We start from the raw sequence: 24,327 nt of genomic DNA, 5'->3' as shown, positions 1-24,327 counted from the left end.
TGTAGCCATGTTTACAGGATCTTCATAAGTGATATCTTATGATAAGTTTCTTTTTCTGTGTGACTTATTTCACTTAGAATCATCATACCTGAATCCACTCACTTTGCTGCTCCTGGTCTTATGACATTGATTTCATGGCTGAGTGATGTTTCATCGTACATAAGTACCACAAATTTTTGAACCATTTTTTAATTTCCTGGGATATTTAAGGTGTACCCAAGTTGAGGTTCTTGTAAGCAGTGCAGCCCTAAATTTGGGTGTGTCTCTGTCTTATTGATTTTCAGTTTTCCCAAGGTATATTCCCGAGACTGGAAGTGCCCTTGGCTCTGTAGCTCTGTTGTTTACTTGTTTTAGGGCACACAATGCAGTCCTCCAGTGAGGCAGTTGGCAATTTACATCCCAACCATCAGCATAACAAGGCTCCCTCTTCTCCAGGGCCTGTCTTGCCTATCTGGTTTTTACACATTTTGTGGATGTACCTTTTGACCGGTGGGAAGTGATAATTCTTTGCAGTGCAGATTTGCATTGCCCGCTTGCTTGCTTGGCCAAAAAGGGCGTATGCGTTTTCTCCTGAATATATTCAGGAGAAAACGCATACGCCCTTTTTGGCCAAGTGTGTCATTGTTGAAGTTGTGCCCCTCTTCCTGTGCTTTAAAGGCGATTCCAACGTTCCTCTTGAAATCTGTTTCCTGCTATTCTGCCTCGCTTTCAAGTCGGCCTCGTTGCCTTCCCTCAACAGATTTTTGGACGATAGTTGTCCTTTATTACTCTGCCAGTTTGTGAATTGCTTTGCCCCTGAGCACCATTATTCAACTCGTTTTTTGTGAGCTGTACGCAAGTCCAAAATTTTGGTTCAGGACCTATACTGGATACCGGTGGGTGGCTGACACTTTGGTTAATTCTTCTTCCTGCTGGGAAATCAGCGTGACATGTGCCCGTTCAAAAGCCTAAGTGCTACTCTCTCATTGGTTCTCCCTCTTCCCTTCCATCCTCTGCAAATTTGGAAACCTGTGCGAACCATGAGGTTAAAGGGTCTGTCTCTCCAATTTGGGAGATTGATAGTAAAGCAGTTGGAAAGTCAAACCGGAGCACCAGGAGAGGGACTATTCGTTGAGTTTTAGAAACCTTTTGTATTTACTATGTGTCCATTCTCTAGGTTTCTCATACATGTTATAGCTGTAGTAATATTCCCTTCAACATGGAGAGTTGGTACCCATGGAATGGCGACCATGCATTTTTGCTTTAAAGGGTCTGCATTTGCTCACCCAATGTCACCAATCCTCTCAGTCCCAAGTGTCCAGCCTTATGCCACATCCGGCTGTCATTGTAGATAGGGTCATTCCATGTTTCATCAGAGACCCTGAAGGAATTGTAAAGAATTTCCCTGTTTTTTGGTTTTGTTTTTGAAATTCCTTTTTATAGTGGGTTTGAGCTGATTCTCGCTGCCATGTTTATGCCAGTCTACACACACTTGATTCCCTTACGGACACATATCAATACATAGGTTTTAATTTCTTACATGTCAGATCTATTCCTCTGCGGGAAATATGGGGTTTTGAGTCCCTTTCACTGAGGAAGGTGTAGGTCTTTTCTATTCCACAGTTGGTTTTAGAAATGGTACCTGTACTTATAACAAACTCTGGTTTTATGCATCACCCCACCTCTCCGTTCCCCTTAAGCAAGCATAATAGTGTTTTCTAAATGTGAGACTCTGTTCTCTTTCCTAACTCAGTTCATGTGTAGCCATGTTTCCAGGATCTTCATAAGTGATATCTTATGATAAGTTTCTTTTTCTGTGTGACTTATTTGACATAGAATCATCGTACCTGAATCCACTCACTTTGCTGCCCCTGATCTTATGACATTGATTTCATGGCTCAGGGATATTCCATCGTACATAAATACCACAGTTTTCTGAACCATTTTTATATTTCCTGGGATATTTAAGGTGTACCCAAGTTGAGGTTCTTGTAGGCAGTGCAGCCCTAAATATGGGGGTGGCTGTGTCTTATTGATTTTCAGTTTTCCCAAGGTATATTTCCTAGACTGGAAGTGCCCTTGGCTCTGTAGCTCTTTTGTTTCCTTGTTTTAGGGAACGCAATGCACACCTCCAGTGAGGCAGTTGGCAATTTACATCCCGCCCATCAGGATAACAAGGCTCCCTGTTCTCCAGGGCCTGTTTTGCCTTTCTGGTTTTTACACATTTGTGGATGTCCCTTTTAACCGGTGGGAAGTGATACTTCTTTGTAGTGCAGATTTGCATTGCCCGCTTGCTTGCTTGGCCAAAAAGGGGGTATGTGTTTTCTCCTGAATATATTCAGGAGAAAACGCATACGCCCTTTTTGGCCAATTGTGTCATTCTCGAAGTTGTGCCCCTCTTCCTGGGCTTTAAAGGCGATTCCAACGTACCTCTTGAAATCTGTTTCCTGCTATTCTGCCTCGCTTTCAAGTCCGCCTCGTTGCCATCCCTCAACAGATTTTTGGACGATAGTTGTCCTTTATTACTCTGCCAGTTTGTGAATTGCTGTGCCCCTGAACACCATTTTTCAACTCGTTATTTGTGAGCTGTACTCAAGTCCAAAATTTTGGTTCAGGACCTATACTGGTACGCAGTGGGAGCTGAGACTTTGGTTAATTCTTCTTCCTGCCCGGAAATTAGAGTGACATGTGCCCGTCCAAATGCCTAACAGCTACTCTCTCATTGGTTCTCCCTCTTTCCTTCCATCATCTGCAAAATTGGCAACCTGTGTGAACCAGGAGCTTAAAGGGTCTGTCTCTCCAATTTGGGAGATTGATAGTAAATCAGTTGAAAAGTCTAACCGGAGCACCTGGAGAGGGACTATTCGTTGAGTTTTAGAAACTTTTGTGTTCACAATGTGTCCATTCCTTAGGTTTCTCGTACATGTTATAGCTGTAGTAATATTCCCTTCAACATGGACAGTTGGGACCCATGGAATGGGGGCCATGCATTTTTGCTTTTAAGGGTCTGCATTTGCTCACCCAATCTCACCAATCCTCTTAGTCCCAAGTGTCCAGCCTTATGCCACTTCTAGCTGTCATTGTAGATAGGGTCATTCCATGTTTCATCAGAGACCCTGAAGGTATTGTAAAGAAATTCCCTGTTTATTGGTTTTGTTTATGAAATTCCTTTTTATAGTGGGTTTGAGGTGATTCTCGCTGCCATGTTTATGCCAGTCTAGACACTCTTGATTCCCTAATGGAGACATATCAATACATAGGTTTTAAGATTCTTACTAGTCAGATCTATTCCTCTGCGGGAAATATGGGGTTTTGAGTCCCTTTCACTGAGGAAGGTGTAGGTCTTGTCAATTCCACAGTTAGTTTTAGAAACGGTACCTGTGCTTATATCAAACTCTGGTTTTATGCATCACCCCTCCTCTCCTTCCCCCTTAAAGAGGCATAAGAGTGTTTTCTAAATGTGAGACTCAGTTATCTTTCCTAACTCAGTTCATGTGTAGCCATGTTTACAGGATCTTCATAAGTGATATCTTATGTTAAGTTTCTTTTTCTGTGTGACTTATTTCACTTACAATCATCGTACTTGAATCCACTCACTTTGCTCCTCCTGGTCTTATGACATTGATTTCATGGCTGAGGGATATTCAAAAGTACCTAAGTACTACAAATTTTTGAAGCATTTTTATATTTCCTTGGATATTTAAGGTGTACACAAGTTGAGGTTCTAATAAGCAGTGCAGGCCTAAATTTGGGGGTGGCTCTGTCTTATTGATTTTCAGTTTTCCCAAGGTATATTTCCTAGACTGGAAGTGCCCTTGGCTCTGTAGCTCGGTTCATTCCTTGTTTTAGGGAACGCAATGCACTCCTCCAGTGAGGCAGTTGGCAATTTACATCCCGCCCATCAGCATAACAAGGATCCCTGTTCTCCAGGGCCTGTCTTGACTTTCTGGTTTTTACACATATGTGGATGTCCCTCTTGACCGGTGGGAAGTGATACTTCTTTGTAGTGCAGATTTGCATTGCCCGCTTTCTTGCTTGGCCAAAAAGGGGGTATGCGTTTTCTCCTGAATGTATTCAGGAGAAAACACATACGCCCTTTTGGCCAAGTGCGTCATTGTCGAAGTTGTACCCCTCTTCCTGTGCTTTAAAGGCTCTTCCAACGTACCTCTTGAAATCTGTTTCCTGCTATTCTGCCTTGCTTTCAAGTCCGCCTCATTGCCTTCCCTCAACAGATTTTTGGACGATAGTTGTCCTTTATTACTCTGCCAGTATGTGAATTGCTGTGCCCCTGAGCTCCATTTTTCAACTCGTTTTTTGTGAGGTGTACGCAAGTCCAAAATTTTGGTTCAGGACCTATACTGGTTCCCGGTGGGTGGCTGAGACTTTGGTTTATACTTCTTCCTGCCGGGAAATTAGAGTGACATGTTCCCGTCCAAATGCCTAACAGCTACTCTGTCATTGGTTCTCCCTCTTCCCTTCCATCTTCTGCAAAATTGGCAAACTGTGCGAACCAGGAGCTTAAAGGGTCTGTCTCTCCAATTTGGGAGATTGATAGTAAAGCAGTTGGAAACACAAACCAGAGCACCAGAAGTGGGACTATTCGTTGAGTTTTAGAAACCTTTTGTATTCACAGTGTGTCCATTCTCTAGGTTTCCCATACATGTTATAGCTGTAGAAATATTCCCTTCAACCTGGAGAGTTGGGACCCATGGAATGGGGGCCATGCATTTTTGCTTTAAAGGGTCTGCATTTGCTCACCCAATCTCACCAATCCTCTCAGTCCCAAGTGTCCAGCCTTATACCACATCCAGCTGTCATTGTAGATAGGGTCATTCCAGGTTTCACCATATACCCTGAAGGAAATGTAAAGAAATTCCCTGTTTTTTGGTTTTGTTTTTGAAATTCCTTTTTATAGTGGGTTTGAGCTGATTCTCGCTGTCATGTTTATGCCATTCTAGACACACTTGATTCCCTTACAGAGACATATCAATACATGGGTTTTAAGTTTCTTACTAGTCAGATCTGTTCCTCTGCGGGAAATATGTGGTTTTGAGTCCCTTTCACTGAGGAAGGTGTAGGTCTTGTCTATTCCAAAGTTGGTTATAGAAATGGTACCTGTGCTTATGTCAAACTCTGGTTTTATGCATCACCCCACCTCTCCTTCCCCCTTAAGCAGGCATAAGAGTGTTTTCTAAATGTGAGACTCTGTTCTCTTTCCTAACTAAGTTCATGTGTAGCCATGTTTACAGGAACTTCATAAGTGATATCTTATGAAAAGTTTCTTTTTCTGTGAGACTTCTTTCACTTAGAATCATCGTACCTGAATCCACTCACGTTGCTGCTCCTGGTCTTATGACATTGATTTCATGGCTGAGGGATATTCTATCGTACATAAATACCACAGTATTTTGAACCATTTTTATATTTCCTGGGATATTTAAGGTGTACCCAAGTTGAGGTTCTTGTAAGCAGTGCAGCCCAAATATGGGGTTGGCTCTGTCTTATTGATTTTCAGTTTTCCCAAGGTATATTCCCTAGACTGGAAGTGCTCTTGGCTCAGTAGCTCTGTTGTTGACTTCTATTAGGGAACAAAATGCACTCCTCCAGTGAGGCAGTTGGCAATTTACATCCTCCCCATCAGCATAACAAGGCTCCCTGTTCTCCAGGGCCTGTCTTGCCTTTCTGGTTTTTACATATTTGTGGATGTCCCTTTTGACCGGTGGGAAGTGATACTTCTTTGTAGTGCAGATTTGCATTGCCCGCTTGCTTGCTTGGCCAAAAAGGGCGTATGCGTTTTCTCCTGAATATATTCAGGAGAAAACGCATACGCCGTTTTTGGCCAAGTGCGTCATTGTCGATATTGTACCCCTCTTCCTGTTCTTTAAAGGTGATCCCAACGTACCTCTTGGAATCTTTTTCCTGCTATTCTGCCTCGCATTCAAGTCCTCCTCGTTGCCTTCCCTCAACAGATTTTCGGACGATAGTTGTCCTTTATTACTCTGCCAGTTTGTGAATTGCTGTGCCCCTGAGCTCCGTTTTTCAACTCGTTTTTTGTGAGCTGTACACAAGTCCAAAACTTTGGTTCAGGACATATACTGGTTCCCGGTGGATGGCTGAGACTTTGGTTAATTCTTCTTCCTGCCGGGAAATTAGAGTGACATGTGCCCGTCCAAATGCCTAACAGCTATTGTCTCATTGGTTCTCCCTCTTCCCTTCCATCCTCTGCCAAATTGGCAACCTGTGCGAACCAGGAGGTTAAAGGTGTTGTCTCTCAAATTTGGGAGATTGATAGTAAAGCACTTGGAAAGTCAAATCGGGGCACTGGGAGAGGGACTACTCGTTGAGTTTTAGAAACCTTTTGTATTCACAGTGTGTCCATTCTCTAGGTTTCCCGTACATGTTATAGCTGTAGTAATATTTCCTTCAACCTGGAGAGTTGGGTCCCATGGAATGGGGGCCATGCATTTTTGCTTTAAACGGTCTGCATTTGCTCACCCAATCTCACCAATCCTCTCAGTCCCAAGTGTCCAGCCTTATACCACATCCAGCTGTCTTTGTAGATAGGGTCATTCCAGGTTTCATCAGAGACCCTGAAGGAAATGTCAAGAATTTCCCTGTTTTTTGGTTTTGTATTTGAAATTCCTTTTTATAGTGGGTATGAGCTGATTCTCACTGCCATGTTTATGCCAGTCGAGACAAACTTGATTCCCTTACAGAGACATATCAATACATAAGTTTTAAGTTTCTTACTTGTCAGATGTATTCCTCTGCGGGAAATATGGGGTTTTGAGTCCCTTTCACTGAGGAAGGTTTAGGTCTTGTCTATTCCAAAGTTGGTTTTAGAAATGGTAACTGTGCTTATGTCAAACTCTGGTTTTATGCATCACCCCACCTCTGCTTCCCCCTTAAGCAGGCATAAGAGTGTTTTCTATCTGTGAGACTCTGTTCTCTTTCCTAACTCAGTTCATGTGTAGCCATGTTTACAGGATCTTCATAAGTGATATCTTATGATAAGTTTCTTTTTCTGTGTGACTTATTTCACTTAGAATCATCGTACCTGAATCCACTCACGTTGCTGCTCCTGGTCTTATGACATTGATTTCATGGCTGAGGGATATTCTATCGTACATAAATACCACAGTATTTTGAACCATTTTTATATTTCCTGGGATATTTAAGGTGTACCCAAGTTGAGGTTCTTGTAAGCAGTGCAGCCCTAAATATGGGGTTGGCTCTGTCTTATTGATTTTCAGTTTTCCCAAGGTATATTCCCTAGACTGGAAGTGCTCTTGTCTCAGTAGCTCTGTTGTTGACTTCTTTTAGGGAACACAATGCACTCCTACAGTGAGGCAGTTGGCAATTTACATCCTCCCCATCAGCATAACAAGGCTCCCTGTTTTCCAGGGCCTGTCGTGCCTTTCTGGTTTTTACATATTTGTGGATGTCCCTTTTGACCGGTGGGAAGTGATACTTCTTTGTAGTGCAGATTTGCATTGCCCGCTTGCTTGCTTGGCCAAAAAGGGCGTATGCGTTTTCTCCTGAATATATTCAGGAGAAAACGCATACGCCGTTTTTTGCCAAGTGCGTCATTGTCGATATTGTACCCCTCTTCCTGTTCTTTAAAGGCGATTCCAACGTACCTCTTGGAATCTGTTTCCTGCTATTCTGCCTCGCATTCAAGTCCGCCGCGTTGCCTTCCCTCAACAGATTTTCGGACGATAGTTGTCCTTTATTACTGTGCCAGTTTGTGAATTGCTGTGCCGCTGAGCTCCGTTTTTCAACTCGTTTTTTGTGAGCTGTACACAAGTCCAAAACTTTGGTTCAGGACCTATACTCATTCCCGGTGGATGGCTGAGACTTTGGTTAATTCTTCTTCCTCCCGGGAAATTAGAGTGACATGTGCCCGTCCAAATGCCTAACAGCTATTGTCTCATTGGTTCTCCCTCTTCCCTTCCATCCTCTGCCAAATTGGCAACCTGTGCGAACCAGGAGGTTAAAGGTGTTGTCTATCAAAGTTGGGAGATTGATAGTAAAGCACTTGGAAAGTCAAACCGGGGCACCAGGAGAGGGACTACTCGTTGAGTTTTAGAAACCTTTTGTATTCACAGTGTGTCCATTCTCTAGGTTTCCCGTACATGTTATAGCTGTAGTAATATTTCCTTCAACCTGGAGAGTTGGGTCCCATGGAATGGGGGCCATGCATTTTTGCTTTAAATGGTCTGCATTTGCTCACCCAATCTCACCAATCCTCTCAGTCCCAAGTGTCCAGCCTTATACCACATCCAGCTGTCATTGTAGATAGGGTCATTCCAGGTTTCATCAGAGACCCTGAAGGAAATGTCAAGAATTTCCCTGTTTTTTGGTTTTGTATTTGAAATTCCTTTTTATAGTGGGTATGAGCTGATTCTCACTGCCATGTTTATGTCAGTCGAGACAAACTTGATTCCCTTACAGAGACATATCAATACATAGGTTTTAAGTTTCTTACTTGTCAGATGTATTCCTCTGCGGGAAATATGGGGTTTTGAGTCCCTTTCACTGAGGAAGGTTTAGGTCTTGTCTATTCCAAAGTTGGTTTTAGAAATGGTACCTGTGCTTAAGTCAAACTCTGGTTTTATGCATCACCCCACCTCTGCTTCCCCCTTAAGCAGGCATAAGAGTGTTTTCTATCTGTGAGACTCTGTTCTCTTTCCTAACTCAGTTCATGTGTAGCCATGTTTACAGGATCTTCATAAGTGATATCTTATGATAAGATTCTTTTTCTGTGTGACTTATTTCACTTAGAATCATCGTACCTGAATCCACTTACTTTGCTGCTCCTGGTCTTATGAAATTGATTTCATGGCTGAGTGATGTTTCATCGTACATAAGTACTACAATTTTTTGAACCATTTTTTTATTTCCTGGGATATTTAAGGTGTACCCAAGTTGAGGTTCTTGTAAGCAGTGCAGCCCTAAATTTGGGGGTGGCTCTGTCTTATTGATTTTCAGTTTTCCCAAGGTATATTCCCTAGACTGGAAGTGCCCTTGGCTCTGTAGCTCTGTTGTTTACTTGTTTTAGGGAACACAATGCACTCCTCCAGTGAGGCAGTTGGCAATTTACATCCCGCCCATCAGCATAACAATGCTCCCTGTTCTCCATTGCCGGTCTTGCCTTTCTGGTTTTTACACATTTTGTGGATGTCCCTTTTGACCGGTGGGAAGAGATACTTCTTTGTAGTGCAGATTTGCATTGCCCGCTTGCTTGCTTGGCCAAAAAGTGCGTATGCGTTTTCTCCTGAATATATTCAGGAGAAAACGCATACGCCCTTTTTGGCCAAGTTCGTCATTGTTGAAGTTGTGCCCCTCTTCCTGTGCTTTAAAGGCGATTCCAACGTACCTCTTGAAATCTGTTTCCTGCTATTCTGCCTCACTTTCAAGTCCGCCTCATTGCCTTCCCTCAACAGATTTTTGGACGATAGTTGTCCTTTATTACTCTGCCAGTTTGTGAATTGCTGTGCCCCTGAGCACCATTACTCAACTCGTTTTTTGTGAGCTGTACGCAAGTCAAAATTTTGGTTCAGGACCTATACTGGATCCCGGTGGGTGGCTGAGACTTTGGTTAATTCTTCTTCCTGCCGGGAAATCAGCGTGACATGTGCCCCTCCAAAAGCCTAAGAGCTACTCTCTCATTCGTTCTCCCTCTTCCCTTCCATCCTCTGCAAATTCGGCAACCTGTGCGAACCATGAGGTTAAAGGGGCTGTCTCTCCAATTTGGGAGATTGTTAGTAAAGCAGTTGGAAAGTCAAACCGGAGCACCAGGAGAGGGACTATTCGTTGAGTTTTAGAAACCTTTTGTATTCACAGTGTGTCCATTCTCTAGGTTTCCCATACATGTTATAGCTGTAGAAATATTCCCTTCAACCTGGAGAGTTGGGACCCATGGAAGGGGGCCATGCATTTTTGCTTTAATGGGTCTGCATTTGCTCACCCAATCTCACCAATCCTCTCATTCCCAAGTGTCCAGCCTTATAACACATCAAGCTGTCATTGTAGATAGGGTCATTCCAGGTTTCACCAGAGACCCTGAAGGAAATGTAAAGAATTTCCCTGTTTTTTGGTTTTGTTTTTCAAATTCCTTTTTATAGTGGGTTTGAGCTGATTCTCGCTGTCATGTTTATGCCAGTCTAGGCACACTTGATTCCCTTACAGAGACATATCAATACATAGGTTTTATGTTTCTTACTAGTCAGATCTATTCCTCTGCAGGAAATATGGGGTTTTGAGTCCCTTTCACTGAGGAAGGTGTAGGTCTTGTGTATTCCAAATTTGGTTATAGAAATGGTACCTGTGCTTATGTCAAACTCTGGTTTTATGCATCACCCCACCTCTCCTTCCCCCTTAAGCAGGCATAAGAGTGTTTTCTAAATGTGAGACTCTGTTCTCTTTCCTAACTCAGTTCATGTGTAGCCATGTTTACAGGAACTTCATAAGTGATATCTTATGATAAGTTTCTTTTCCTGTGTGAATTATTTCACTTAGAATCATCGTACCGGAATCCACTCACTTTGCTGCTCCTGGTGTTATGACATTGATTTCATGGCTGAGGGATATTCCATCGTACATAAATACCACAGTATTTTGAACCATTTTTATATTTCCTGGGATATTTAAGGTGTACCCAAGTTGAGATTCTTGTAAGCAGTGCAGCTCTAAATATGGGGGTGGATCTGTCTTATTGATTTTCAGTTTTCCCAAGGTATATTCCCTAGACTGGAAGTGCACTTGGCTCAGTAGCTCTGTTGTTGACTTCTTTTAGGGAACACAATTCACTCCTCCAGTGAGGCAGTTGGCAATTTACATCCTGCCCATCAGCATAACAAGGCTCACTCTTCTCCAGGGCCTGTCTTGCCTTTCTGGTTTTTACATATTTGTGGATGTCCCTTTTGACCAGTGGGAAGTGATACTTCTTTGTAGTGCAGATTTGCATTGCCCGCTTGCATGCCTGGCCAAAAAGGCCGTATGCGTTTTCTCCTGAATATATTCAGGAGAAAACGCATACGCCCTTTTTGGCCAAGTGCGTACTTGTTGATATTGTACCCCTCTTCCTGTGCTTTAAAGGCGATTCCAACGTCCCTCTTGGAATCTGTTTCCTGCTATTCTGTGTCGCTTTCAAGTCCGCCTCGTTGCCTTCCCTCAACAGATTTTTGGACGATAGTTGTCCTTTATTACTCTGCCAGTTTGTGAATAGCTGTGCCCCTGAGCTCCATTTTTCAACTCGTTTTTTGTGAGCTGTACGCAAGTCCAAAATTTTGATTCAGCACCTATACTGGTTCCCGGTGGTTGGGTGAGACTCTGGTTAATTCTTCTTCCTGCTGGGAAATTAGAGTGTCATGTGCCCGTCCAAAGGCCTAACAGCTACTCTCTCATTGGTTCTCCCTCTTCCCTTCAATCCTCTGCCAATTTGGCAACCTGTGCGAACCAGGAGGTTAAAGGGGTTGTCTCTCCAATTTGGGAGATTGATAGCAAAGCAGTTGGAAAGTCAAACCGGATCACCAGGAGAGGGTCTACTCGTTGAGTTTTAGAAAACTTTTGTATTCACAGTGTGTCCATTCTCTAGGTTTCCCGTACATGTTATAGCTGTAGTAATATTCCCTTCAACACGGAGAGTTGGGACCCATGGAATGGGGGCCATGCATTTTTGCTTTAAAGGGTCTGCATTTGCTCATCCAATCTCACCAATCCGCTCAGTCCCAAGTGTCCTGCCTTATGCCACATCCAGCTGTCATTGTAGATAGGGTCATTCCAGGTTTCATTAGAGAGCCTGAAGGAAATGTAAAGAATTTCCCTGTTTTTTGGTTTTGTATTTTTAAATTCCTTTTTATAGTGGGTTTGAGCTGATTCTCGCTGCCATGTTTATGCCAGTCTAGACACACTTGATTCCCTTAGAGAGACATATCAATACACAGGTTTTAAGTTTCTTACTTGTCAGATCTATTCCTCTGAGGGAAATATGCGGTTTTGAGTCCCTTTCACTGAGGAAGGTTTAGGTCTTGTCTATTCCAAAGTTGGTTTTAGAAATGGTACCTGTGCTTATGTCAAACTCTGATTTTATGCATCACTCCACCTCTCCAACCCCTTAAACAGGCATAAGAGTGTTTTCTAAATGTGAGACTCTGTTCTCTTTCCTAACTCAGTTCATGTGTAGCCATGTTTACAGGATCTTCATAAGTGATATCTTATGATAAGTTTCTTTTTCTGTGTGACTTATTTCATTTAGAATCATCGTACCTGAATCCACTCACTTTGCTGCTCCTGGTCTTATGACATTGATTTCATGGCTGAGGGATATTGCATTGTACGTAAGTACCACAATTTTTTGAACCATTTTTATATTTCCTGGGATATTTAAGGTGTACCCAAGCTGAGGTTCTTGTAAGCAGGGCAGCCCTAAATTTGGGGGTGGCTCTGTCTTATTGATTTTCAGTTTTCCCAAGGTATATTTCCTAGACTGCAAGTGCCCTTGGCTCTGTAGCTCTGTTGTTTACTTGTTTTAGGGAACGCAATGCACTCCTCCAGTGAGGCAGTTGGCAATTTACATACCGCCCATCAGCATAACAAGGATCCCTGTTCTCCAGGGCCTGTCTTGCCTTTCTGGTTTTTACACATTTTGTGGATGTCCCTTTTGACCGGTGGGAAGAGATACTTCTTTGTAGTGCAGATTTGCATTGCCGGCTTGCTTGCTTGGCCAAAAAGGGCGTATGCGTTTTCTCCTGAATATATTCAGGTGAAAACGCATACGCCCTTTTTGGCCAAGTGCGTCATTGTTGAAGTTGTGCCCCTCTTCCTGTGCCTTAAAGGCGATTCCAACGTACCTCTTGAAATCTGTTTACTGCTATTCTGCCTCACTTTCAAGTCCGCCTCGTTGCCTTCCCTCAACAGATTTTTGGACGATAGTTGTCCTTTATTACTCTGCCAGTTTGTGAATAGCTGTGCCCCTGAGCTCCATTTTTCAACTCGTTTTTTGTGAGCTGTACGCAAGTCCAAAATTTTGATTCAGCACCTATACTGGTTCCCGGTGGTTGGGTGAGACTCTGGTTAATTCTTCTTCCTGCTGGGAAATTAGAGTGTCATGTGCCCGTCCAAAGGCCTAACAGCTACTCTCTCATTGGTTCTCCCTCTTCCCTTCAATCCTCTGCCAATTTGGCAACCTGTGCGAACCAGGAGGTTAAAGGGGTTGTCTCTCCAATTTGGGAGATTGATAGCAAAGCAGTTGGAAAGTCAAACCGGATCACCAGGAGAGGGTCTACTCGTTGAGTTTTAGAAAACTTTTGTATTCACAGTGTGTCCATTCTCTAGGTTTCCCGTACATGTTATAGCTGTAGTAATATTCCCTTCAACACGGAGAGTTGGGACCCATGGAATGGGGGCCATGCATTTTTGCTTTAAAGGGTCTGCATTTGCTCATCCAATCTCACCAATCCGCTCAGTCCCAAGTGTCCTGCCTTATGCCACATCCAGCTGTCATTGTAGATAGGGTCATTCCAGGTTTCATTAGAGAGCCTGAAGGAAATGTAAAGAATTTCCCTGTTTTTTGGTTTTGTATTTTTAAATTCCTTTTTATAGTGGGTTTGAGCTGATTCTCGCTGCCATGTTTATGCCAGTCTAGACACACTTGATTCCCTTAGAGAGACATATCAATACACAGGTTTTAAGTTTCTTACTTGTCAGATCTATTCCTCTGAGGGAAATATGCGGTTTTGAGTCCCTTTCACTGAGGAAGGTTTAGGTCTTGTCTATTCCAAAGTTGGTTTTAGAAATGGTACCTGTGCTTATGTCAAACTCTGATTTTATGCATCACTCCACCTCTCCAACCCCTTAAACAGGCATAAGAGTGTTTTCTAAATGTGAGACTCTGTTCTCTTTCCTAACTCAGTTCATGTGTAGCCATGTTTACAGGATCTTCATAAGTGATATCTTATGATAAGTTTCTTTTTCTGTGTGACTTATTTCATTTAGAATCATCGTACCTGAATCCACTCACTTTGCTGCTCCTGGTCTTATGACATTGATTTCATGGCTGAGGGATATTGCATTGTACGTAAGTACCACAATTTTTTGAACCATTTTTATATTTCCTGGGATATTTAAGGTGTACCCAAGCTGAGGTTCTTGTAAGCAGGGCAGCCCTAAATTTGGGGGTGGCTCTGTCTTATTGATTTTCAGTTTTCCCAAGGTATATTTCCTAGACTGCAAGTGCCCTTGGCTCTGTAGCTCTGTTGTTTACTTGTTTTAGGGAACGCAATGCACTCCTCCAGTGAGGCAGTTGGCAATTTACATACCGCCCATCAGCATAACAAGGATCCCTGTTCTCCAGGGCCTGTCTTGCCTTTCTGGTTTTTACACATTTTGTGGATGTCCCTTTTGACCGGTAGAATGTGATACTTCTTTGTAGTGCAGATTTGCATTGCCCTCTTGCTTGCTTGGCCAAAAAGGGCGTATGCGTTTTCTCCTGAATATATTCAGGAGAAAAAGCATAAGCCCTTTTTGGCCAAGTGCGTCATTGTCGAACTTGTGCCCCTCTTCCTGTGCTTTAAAGGCGATTCCAACGTACCTCATGAAATCTGTTTCCTGCTATTCTGCCTTGCTTTCAAGTCCGCCTCGTTTTCTTTCCTCAACAGATTTTTGGACGATAGTTGTCCTTTTTTACTCTGCCAGTTTGTGAATTGCTGTGCCCCTGAGCTCCATTTTTCAACTCGTTTTTTGTAAGCTGTACGCAAGTCCAAAATTTTGGTTCAGGACCTATACTGGTTCCTGGTGGGTGGCTGAGACTTTGGTTAATTCTTCTTCCTGCCGGGAAATTAGAGTGACATGTGCCCGTCCAAATGCCTAACAGCAACTCTCTCATTGGTTCTCCCTCTTCCCTTCCATCCACTGCAAAATTGGCAATCTGTGTGAACCAGGAGATTAAAGGGTCTGTCTCTCCAATTTGGGAGATTGATAGTAAAGCAGTTGGAAAGTCAAACCGGAGCACCAGGAGAGGGACTATTCGTTGAGTTTTAGAAACCTTTTGTATTCACAGTGTGTCCATTCTCTAGGTTTCCCATACTTGTTATAGCTGTAGTAATATGCCCTTCAACCTGGATAGTTGGGACCCTTGGAATGGGGTCCATGCATTTTTGCTTTAAAGGGTCTGCATTTGCTCACCCAATCTCACCAATCCTCTCATTCCCAAGTGTCCAGCCTTATACCACATCCATCTGTCATTGTAGATAGGGTCATTCCAGGTTTCATCAGAGACCCTGAAGGAAATGTAAAGCATTTCCCTGTTTTTTGGTTTTGTTTTTGAAATTCCTTTTTATAGTGGGTTTGAGCTGATTCTCGCTGCCAAGTTTATGCCAGTCTAGACACACTTGATTCCCTTAGAGAGACATATCAATACACAGGTTTTAAGTTTCTTACTTGTCAGATCTATTCCTCTGAGGGAAATATGGGGTTTTGAGTCCCTTTCTCTGAGGAAGGTTTAGGTCTTGTCTATTCCAAAGTTGGTTATAGAAATGGTACCTGTGCTTATGTCAAACTCTGATTTTATGCATCACTCCACCACTCCAACCCCTTAAACAGGCATAAGAGTGTTTTCTAAATGTGAGACTCTGTTCTCTTTCCTAACTCAGTTCATGTGTAGCCATGTTTACAGGATCTTCATAAGTGATATCTTATGATAAGTTTCTTTTTCTGTGTGACTTATTTCACTTACAATCATCGTACTTGAATCCAATCACTTTGCTCCTCCTGGTCTTATGACATAGTTTTCATGGCTGAGGGATATTCAAAAGTACCTAAGTACTACAAATTTTTGAAGAATTTTTGTATTTCCTGGGATATTTAAGGTGTACACAAGTTGAGGTTCTTATAAGCAGTGCAGCCCTAAATTTGGGGGTGGCTCTGTCTTATTGATTTTCAGTTTTCCCAAGGTATATTTCCTAGACTGGAAGTGCCCTTGGCTCTGTAGCTCTGTTGATTCCTTGTTTTAGGGAAAGCAATGCACTCCTCCAGTGAGGCTTTTGGCAATTTACATCCCGCCCATCAGCATAACAAGGCTCCCTGTTCTCCAGGGCCTGTCTTGCCTTTCTGGTTTTTACACATTTTGTGGATGTCCCTTTTGACCGGTGGGAAGAGATACTTCTTTGTAGTGCAGATTTGCATTGCCGGCTTGCTTGCTTGGCCAAAAAGGGCGTATGCGTTTTCTCCTGAATATATTCAGGTGAAAACGCATACGCCCTTTTTGGCCAAGTGCGTCATTGTTGAAGTTGTGCCCCTCTTCCTGTGCCTTAAAGGCGATTCCAACGTACCTCTTGGAATCTGTTTACTGCTATTCTGCCTCACTTTCAAGTCCGCCTCGTTGCCTTCCGTCAACAGATTTTTGGACGATAGTTGTCCTTTATTACTCCTCCAGTATGTGAATTGCTGTGCCCCTGAGCACCATTTTTCAACTCGTTTTTTGTGAGCTGTACGCAAGTCCAAAATTTTGGTTCAGGACCTATACTGGATCCTGGTGGGTGGCTGAGACTTTGGTTAATTCTTCTTCCTGCCGGAAAAGCAGCGTGACATGTGCCCCTCCAAAAGCCTAACAGCTACTCTCTCATTGGTTCTCCCTCTTCCCTTCCATCCTCTGCAAATTTGGCAACCTGTGCGAACCATGAGGTTAAAGGGGCTGTCTCTCCAATTTGGGAGAATGATAGTAAAGCAGTTGGAAAGTCAAACCGGAGCACAAGGAGAGGGACTATTCGTTGAGTTTTAGAAACCTTTTGTATTCACAGTGTGTCCATTCTCTAGGTTTCCCATACATGTTATAGCTGTAGAAATATTCCCTTCAACCTGGAGAGTTGGGACCCATAGAAGGGGGCCATGCATTTTTGCTTTAAAGGGTCTGCATTTGCTCACCCAATCTCACCAATCCTCTCAGTCCCAAGTGTCCAGCCTTATAACACATCCAGCTGTCGTTGTAGATAGGGTCATTCCAGGTTTCACCAGAGACCCTGAAGGAAATGTAAAGTATTTCCCTGTTTTTATGTTTTGTTTTTGAAATTCATTTTTATAGTGGGTTTGAGCTGATTCTCGCTGTCATGTTTATGCCAGTCTAGGCACACTTGATTCCCTTACAGAGACATATCAATACATAGGTTTTATGTTTCTTACTAGTCAGATCTATTCCTCTGCAGGAAATATGGGGTTTTGAGTCCCTTTCACTGAGGAAGGTGTAGGTCTTGTGTATTCCAAATTTGGTTATAGAAATGGTACATGTGCTTATGTCAAACTCTGGTTTTATGCATCACCCCACCTCTCCTTCCCCCTTAAGCAGGCATAAGAGTGTTTTCTAAATGTGAGACTCTGTTCTCTTTCCTAACTCAGTTCATGTTTAGCCATGTTTACAGGAACTTCATAAGTGATATCTTATGATAAGTTTCTTTTTCTGTGTGAATTATTGCACTTAGAATCATCGTACCTGAATCCACTCACTTTGCTGCTCCTGGTGTTATGACATTGATTTCATGGCTGAGGGATATTCCATCGTACATAAATACCACAGTATTTTGAACCATTTTTATATTTCCTGGGATATTTAAGGTGTACCCAAGTTGAGATTCTTGTAAGCAGTGCAGCCCTAAATATGGGGGTGGCTCTGTCTTATTGATTTTCAGTTTTCCCAAGGTATATTCCCTAGACTGGATGTGCCCTTGGCTCTGTAGCTCTGTTGTTGACTTCTTTTAGGGAACACAATGCACTCCTCCAGTGAGGCATTTGGCAATTTATATCCTGCCCATCAGCATAACAAGGCTCCCTCTTCTCCAGGGCCTTTCTTGCCTTTCTGGTTTTTACATATTTGTGGATGTCCCTTTTGACCAGTGGGAAGTGATACTTCTTTGTAGTGCAGATTTGCATTGGCCGGTTGCATGCCTGGCCAAAAAGGCCGTATGCGTTTTCTCCTGAATATATTCAGGAGAAAACGCATACGCCCTTTTTGGCCAAGTGCGTCATTGTCGATGTTATACCCCTCTTCCTGTGCTTTAAAGGCGATTCCAACGTACCTCTTGGAATCTGTTTCCTTCTATTCTGCCTCGCTTTCAAGTCCGCCTCGTTGCGTTCCCTCAACAGATATTTGGATGATAGTTTTCCTTTATTACTCTGCCAGTTTGTGAATAGCTGTGCCCCTGAGCTCCATTTTTCAACTCGTTTTTTGTGAGCTGTACGCCAGACCAAAATTTTGGTTCAGGACCTATACTGGTTCCCGGTGGGTGGCTGAGACTCTGGTTAATTCTTCTTCCTGCTGGGAAATTAGAGTGACATGTGCCCGTCCAAAGGCCTAACAGCTACTCTCTCAATGGTTCTCCCTCTTCCCTTTAATCCTCTGCCAAATTGGCAACCTGTGCAAACCAGGAGGTTAAAGGGGTTGTCTCTCCAATTTGGGAGATTGATAGTAAAGCAGTTGGAAAGTCCAACCGGATCACCAGGAGAGGGACTACTCGTTGAGTTTTAGAAACCTTTTGTATTCACAGTGTGTCCATTCTCTAGGTTTCCCGTACATGTTATAGCTGTAGAAATATTTCCTTCAACCTGGAGAGTTGGGTCCCATGGAATGGGGGCCATGCATTTTTGCTTTAAACGGTCTGCATTTGCTCACCCAATCTCACCAATCCTCTCAGTCCCAAGTGTCCAGCCTTATACCACATCCAGCTGTCATTGTAGATAGGGTCATTCCAGGTTTCATCAGAGACCCTGAAGGAAATGTAAAGAATTTCCCTGTTTTTTGGTTTTGTATTTGAAATTCCTTTTTATAGTGGGTATGAGCTGATTCTCACTGCCATGTTTATGCCAGTCTAGACAAACATGATTCCCTTACAGATACATATCAATACATAGGTTGTAAGATTCTTACTTGTCAGATGTATTCCTCTGCGGGAAATATGGGGTTTTGAGTCCCTTTCACTGAGGAAGGTTTAGGTCTTGTCTATTCCAAAGTTGGTTTTAGAAATGGTACCTGTGCTTATGTCAAACTCTGGTTTTATGCATCACCCCACCTCTCCTTCCCCCTTAAGCAGGCATAACAGTGTTTTCTAAATGTGAGACTCTGTTCTCTTTCCTAACTCAGTTCATGTGTAGCCATGTTTACAGGATCTTCATAAGTGATATCTTATGATAAGTTTCTTTTTCTGTGTGACTTATTTCACTTAGAATCATTGTACTTGAATCCACTCACTTTGCTGCTCCTGGTCTTATGACATTGAATTCATGGCTGAGTGATGTTTCATCGTACATAAGTACTACAATTTTTGAACCATTTTTTTATTTCCTGGGATATTTAAGGTGTACCCAAGTTGAGTTTCTTGTATGCAGTGCAGCCCTAAATTTGGGTGTGGCTCTGTCTTATTGATTTTCAGTTTTCCCAAGGTATATTCCCTAGACTGGAAGTGCCCTTGGCTCTGTAGCTCTGTTGTTTACTTGTTTTAGGGCACGCAATGCACTGCTCCAGTGAGGCAGTTGGCAATTTACATCCCGCCCATCAGCATGACAAGGCTCCCTTTTCTCCAGGGCCGGTCTTGCCTTTCTGGTTTTTATAGATTTTTGGATGTCCCTTTTGACCGGTGGGAAGTGATACTTCTATGTTGTGCAGATTTGCTTTGCCCGCTTGCTTGCTTGGCCGATAATGGTGTATGCGTTTTCTCCTGAGTATATTCAGGAGAAAACGCATACGCCCTTTTTCGCCAAGTGCGTCATTGTCGTAGTTGTGCCCCTCTTCCTGTGCTTTAAAGGCAATTGCAACTTACCTCTTGAAATCTGTTTCCTGCTATTCTGCCTCGCATTCAAGTCCGCCTCGTTGCCTTCCCTCAACAGATTTTTGGACAATAGTTGTCCTTTATTACTCTGCCAGTTTGTGAATTGATGTGCCCATGAGCTCCATTTTTCAACTTGTTTTTTGTGAGCTGTACGCAAGTACAAAATTTTGGTTCAGGACCTATACTGGTTCCCGTTGGGTGGCTGAGTCTCTGGTTAATTCTTCTTCCTGCCACGAAATTAGAGTGACATGTGCCCGTCCAAATGACTAACAGCTACTCTCTCATTGGTTCTCCCTCTTCCCTTTCATCCTCTGCCAAATTGGCAACCTGTGCCTACCAGGAGGTTAAACGGGTTGTCTCACAAATTGGGAGATTGATAGTAAAGCAGTTGGAAAGTCATACCGGAGCGCCAGGAGAGGGTCTACTCGTTGAGTTTTAGAAACCTTTTGTATTAACATTGTGTCCATTCTCTAGGTTTCCCGTACATGTTATAGCTGTAGTAATATTCCCTAAAACATGGAGAGTTGGGACCCATGGAATGGGGGCCATGCATTTTTGCTTTAAAGGGTCTGCATTTGCTCACACAATCTCACCAAACCTCTCAGTCCCAAGTGTCCAGCCTTATGCCACATCCAGCTGTCATTGTAGATAGGGTCATTCCAGGTTTCATCAGAGACGCTGAAGGAATTGTAAAGAATTTCCCTGTTTTTTGGTTTTGTTTTTGAAATTCCTTTTTATAGTGGGTTTGAGCTGATTCTCGCTGCCATGTTTATGCCAGTCTACACACTTGATTCCCTTACGGAGACATATCAATACATAAGTTATAGGATTGTTACTAGTCAGATCTATTCCTCTTCGGGAAATATGCGGTTTTGAGTCCCTTTCACTGAGGAAGGTGTAGGTCTTGTCTATTCCAAAGTTGGTTTTACAAACGGTACCTGTGCTTATATCAAACTCTGGTTTTATGCATCACCCCACCTCTCCTCTCCCCTTAAGCAGGCATAAGAGTGTTTTCTAAATGTGAGACTCTGTTCTCTTTCTTAAATCATTTCATGTGTAGCCATGTTTACAGGATCTTCATAAGTGATATCTTATGATAAGTTTCTTTTCCTGTGTGACTTCACTTAGAATCATCGTACCTGAATCCACTCACTTTGCTGCTCCTGGTCTTATGACATTGATTTCATGGCTGAGGGATATTCCATCGTACATAAGTACCACAATTTTTTGAACCATATTTATATTTCCTGGGATATTTACGGTGTACCGAAGTAGAGGTTCTTGTAAGCTGTGCAGCCCTAAATTTGGGGGTGGCTCTGTCTTTTTGATTTTCAGTTTTCCCAAGGTATATTCCCTAGACTGGAAGTGCCCTTGTATCTGTAGCTCTGTTGTTTACTTGTTTTAGGGAACACAATACACTCCTCCAGTGAGGCAGTTGGCAATTTACATCCCGCCCATCAGCATAACAGGGCTCCCTGTTCTCCAGGGCCTGTCTTGACTTTCTGTTTTTTACATATTTTGTGGATGTCCCATTTGACCGGTGGGAAGTGATATTTCTTTGTAGTGAAGATTTGCATTGCCCGCTTGCTTGCTTTGCCAAAAAGGGCGTATGCGTTTTTTCCTGAATATATTCAGGTGAAAACGCATACGCCCTTTGTGGCCAAGTGCGTCATTGTCGAAGTTGTGCCCCTCTTACTGTGCGTTAAAGGCGATTCCAACGTACCTCTTGAAATCTGTTTCCTGCTATTCTGCCTCGCTTTCAAGTCCGCCTCGTGGCCTTCCGTCAACAGATTTTTGGACGATAGTTGTCCTTTATTACTCTGCCATTTTGTGAATTGCTGTGCCCCTGAGCTCCAGTATGCAACTCGTTTTTTGTGAGCTGTACGCAAGTCCGAAATTTTGGTTCAGGAACTATACTGGTTTCCGGTGGGTGGCTGAGACTCTGGTTAACTCTTCTTACTGCCGGGAAATTAGAGTGACATGTGCCCGTCCAAATGAATAACAGCTAGTCTCTCATTGGTTCTCCCTCTTCCCTTCCATCCTCTGCCAAATTGGCAACCTGTGCGAACCAGGAGGTTAAAGGGGATGTCTCTCCAAGTTGGGAGATTGATAGTAAAGCAGTTGGAAAGTCAAACCAGAGCACCAGGAGTGGGACTACTCGTTGAGTTTTAGAAACCTTTTGTATTCACTGTGTGTCCATTCTCTAGGTTTCCCGTACATGTTATAGTTGTAGTAATATTCCCTTCAACATGGAGAGTTGGGACCCATGGAATGGGGGCCATGCATTTTTGCTTTAAAGGGTCTGCATTTGCTCACCCAATCTCACCAAACCTCTCAGTCCCAAGTGTCCAGCCTTATGCCACATCCAGCTGTCATTGTAGATAGGGTCATTCCAGGTTTCATCAGAGACCCTGAAGGAAATGTAAAGAATTTCCCTGTTTTTTAGTTTTGTTTTTGAAATTCGTTTTTATAGTGGGTTTGAGCTGATTCTCGCTGCCATGTTTATGCCATTCTAGACACAATTGATTCCCTTACAGAGAAATATCAATACATATATTTTAAGATTCTTACTAGTCAGATCTATTCCTCTGCGGGAAATATGGGGTTTTGAGTCCCTTTCACTGAGGAAGGTGTAGGTCTTGTCTAATCCACAGTTGGTTATAGAAATGGTACCTGTGCTTATATCAAACTCTGGTTTTATGCATCACCCCACCTCTCCTTACCCCTTAAGCAGGCATAAGAGTGTTTTCTAAATGTGAGTCTCTGCTCTCTTTCCTAACTCAGTTCATGTTTAGCCATGTTTACAGGATCTTCATAAGTGATATCTTATGCTAAGTTTCTTTTTCTGTGTGACTTATTTCACTTAGAATCATCGTACCTGAGTCCACTCACTTTGCTGCTTCTGGTCTTATGACATTGATTTCATGGCTGAGGGATATTCCATCGTACATAAGTACCACAATTTTTTGAACCATTTTTATATTTCCTGGGATATTTAAGGTGTACCCAAGTTGTGGTTCTTGTAAGCAGGGCAGCCCTAATTTTGGGGGTGGCTCTGTCTTATTGATTTTCAGTTTTCCCAAGGTATATTCCCTAGACTGGAAGTGCCCTTCGCTCTGTAGCTCTGTTGTTTACTTGTTTTAGGAAATGCAATGCACACCTCCAGTGAGGCAGTTGTCAATTTACATCCCGGCCATCAGCATAACAAGGCTCCCTGTTCTCCAGGGCCTGTCTTGCCTTTCTGGTTTTTACACATTTTGTGGCTGACCCCTTTGACCGGTGGGAAGTGATACTTCTTTGTAGTGCAGATTTGCATTGCCTGCTTGCTTTCTTGGCCAAAAAGGGTTTATGCGTTTTCTCCTGTATATATTCAGGAGAAAACGCATACTCCCTTTTTGGCCAAGTGCGTCATTTTCGAAGTTGTGCCCCTCTTCCTGTGCTTTAAAGGCGATTCCAACGTACCTCTTGAAATCTGTTTCCTCTTATTCTGCCTCGCTTTCAAGTCAGCCTCATTGTCTTCCCTCAACAGATTTTCGGATGACAGTGGACCTTTATTACTCTGCCAGTTTGTGAATTGCTGTGCCCCTGAGCTCCATTTTTCAACTCGTTTTTTGTGCTCTGTACGCAAGTCCAAAATTTTGGTTCAGGACCAATACTGGTTCCCAGTGGGTAGCTGAGACTTTGGTTAATTCTTCTTCCTGCCGGGAAATTAGAGTGACATGTGCCCGTCCAAATGCCTAACAGCTACTCTCTCATTGGTTTTCCCTCTTCCCTTCCATCTTCTGCCAAATTGGCAACCTGTGCGAAACAGGAGGTTAAAGGGGTTGTCTCTCCATGTTGGGAGATTGATAGTAAAGCAGTTGGATAGTCAAACCGGAGCACCAGGAGAGGGACTACTCGTTGAGTTTTAGAAAACTTTTGTATTCACTGTTTGTCCATCCTCTAGGTTTCCCGTATATGTTATAGCTGTAGTAATATTCCCTTCAACATGGAGAGTTCGGACCCATGGAATGGGGGCCATGCATTTTTGCTTTAAAGGCTCTGCATTTGCTCACCCAATCTCACCAATCCTCTCAGTCCCAAGTGTCCAGCCTTATGCCATATCCAGCTGTCATTGTAGATAGGGTCATTCCAGGTTTCATCAGAGACCCTGAAGTTATTGTAAAGAATTTCCCTGTTTATTGGTTTTGTTTTTGAAATTTCTTTTTATAGTTGGTTTGAGCTGATTCTCGCTGCCATGTTTATGCCAGTCTAGACACACCTGATTCCCTTACGGAGACATATCAATACATAGGTTTTAATATTCTTACTATTCAGATCTATTCCTCTGAGGGAAATATGGGGTTTTGAGTCCCTTTCACTGAGGAACGTGTAGGTCTTGTCTATTCCACAGTTGGTTTTATAAATGGTACCTGTGCTTATTTCAAACTCTGGGTTTATGCATCACCCCACCTCTCCTTTCCCCTTAAGCAGGCATAAGAGTGTTTTCTAAATGTGAGACTCTGTTCTCTTTCCTAACTCAGTTCATGTGTAG

The 24,327-nt window shown here is 42.9% G+C and overlaps 1 long non-coding RNA gene across 1 annotated transcript in view; it reads right to left on the bottom strand.

Moving 5' to 3' along the window:
• Positions 1–24,327, bottom strand: part of LOC308610240 — a 704,474-nt gene that overhangs the window by 423 nt on the left and 679,724 nt on the right. The window lies entirely within an intron of this gene.

This window comes from Mesoplodon bidens, assembly GCF_964165515.1.
Source record: "Mesoplodon bidens genome assembly, contig: HAP1_SCAFFOLD_61, whole genome shotgun sequence".
In the NCBI taxonomy this organism is placed as follows: domain Eukaryota; kingdom Metazoa; phylum Chordata; class Mammalia; order Artiodactyla; family Ziphiidae; genus Mesoplodon; species Mesoplodon bidens.
This window is presented reverse-complemented; position numbering and strand designations above follow the sequence as displayed.